A 1,994-nucleotide genomic window follows, 5' to 3' on the forward strand; every position below is an offset into this window, starting at 1 on the left:
AACTCTTCTGGACAGTGGCCTAAGCAAAGAATTTATGACTTAAGTCCTCAAAAGCAAACACTACCAACACAAACATAGACAAATTGGACTTAATTAAACTAAAAAGCTTTTTACAGCCAAAGAAACGATCAACAGAGTATGTAGGCAACTTACAGAATGGGAGAAATATTTGCAAACTATGCATTCAACAAAGGGCTATTATCCAGAATCTACAAGGAACTCGAAAAGCTCAATGAGAAAAAAGCAAATAAGCCAATAAGAAGTGGGCAAATGACATAAAAAAATTCTCAAAAGAAAACACACAAGTGGCCCAAAAACCTATTAAAATGCTAAACATCATTAATTATCAGAAAAATGCAAACTAAAATTACAATGAGCTATTATCTTATACCAGTCAATATGGCTGTTATTAAAAAGTCCAAAAACAACAAATGTTGGCAAGGATACGGAGAAAAGGAGACACATACACTGCTTGTCAGAATGTAAATTAGTACAACCTCTACAGAAAACAGTATGGAGATTCCTCAGAGAACTAAAAATAGAACTACTATTTGATTCAGCATTCCTACTCCTAGATTTCATCTAACCTATGGAAAAGAAACCATTATAGTAAAAAGTCACTGTTATTAGTCTGTTCTCACACTGCTAATAAATACATACCTAAGACTGGGTAATTTATAAAAGAAAGAGATTTAATTGACTCATAGTTCCACATGGCTGGGGAGGCATAATTATGGCTGAAGGTGAATGATAAGCAAAGTCACAACTTACATGGCAGCAAGCAAGAAGGCATGTGTAGGGGAACTCCCATTTATAAAACCATTCAGATCTCATAAGACTTATTAAGTATCATGAGAACAGCACGGGAAAACCCTTTGCCCATGATTCAATTACCTCCCACCACATCCCTCCCATGACACATGGGAATTATTACAATTCCAGCTTAGATTTGGGTGGAGACACAGAGCCAAATTGTATCATTCCACCCTTGGTCCTTCCCAAATCTCACGTCCTCACATTTCAAAACTAATCATGCCTTCAAGTCTTAACTCATTTCAGCATTAACTCAAAAGTCCACAGTCTAAAGTCTCCTCTAAGACAAGGCAAGTTCCTTCTGCTTATGAGCCTGTATAATCAAAAGCAAATTACTTCCTAGATATAATGTGGGTACAGGCATTGGGTAAATACACCTGTTCCAAATGGGAAAAATTGGCCCCAAAAAAGGGGCTACAGGCCCCATGCAAGTCCAAAATCTAGTGGGGTAGTCAAATCTAAAAGCTCCAAAATGATCTCCTTTGACTCCATGTCTTGTATCTGGGTCATACTGATGCAAGAGGTGGGCTCCCATGACCTTGAACAGCTCCACCCCTGTGGTTTTGCAGGCTACAGCCCCCTCCCAATTGCTTTCACAGTCTGGCGATGAGTGTTTGCAGCTTTTCTAGGTGCTGTCAGTGAATCTACCATTCTGGAATCTGGAGGATGGCAGCCCTCTTCTCATAGCTCCACTAGGCAGTGCCCCAGTGCAGACACAGTGTGAGGGTTCCAACTCCACATTTCCCTTCTGCACTGCCCTAGCAGAGGTTCTCCATGAGGGTCAGGCCCCTGAAACAACCTTCTGCCTGGACACCCAGACGTTTTCATACATCCTGCAAAATCTAGGCAGAGATTCCAAAACCTCAATTCTTGACTTCTGTGTACCTGCAGGTTCAACACCATGTGGAAGCTGACAAGGTTTAGGGCATGCACTCTCTGAAGTCATGGCCCAAGCTGTACCTTGGCCCTTTTTAACCACAGCTAAGGTGGCTGGGATGCAGGGTACCAAGTCCCTAGGCTTCACAGAGCACAGGGATCCTGGGCGGGTCCCAAGAAACCATTTTTTCCTCCTAGGCCTCCAGTCCTGTGATGGGACGGGCTGCTGTGAAGGTCACTGACATGCCCTGGAGACATGTTTTTCACTGTCATGGAGATTAATATTTGGCTCCTCATTACTTATG

Source organism: Pongo abelii, chromosome 2 (assembly GCF_028885655.2).
Source record: "Pongo abelii isolate AG06213 chromosome 2, NHGRI_mPonAbe1-v2.0_pri, whole genome shotgun sequence".
Lineage (NCBI taxonomy): Eukaryota > Metazoa > Chordata > Mammalia > Primates > Hominidae > Pongo > Pongo abelii.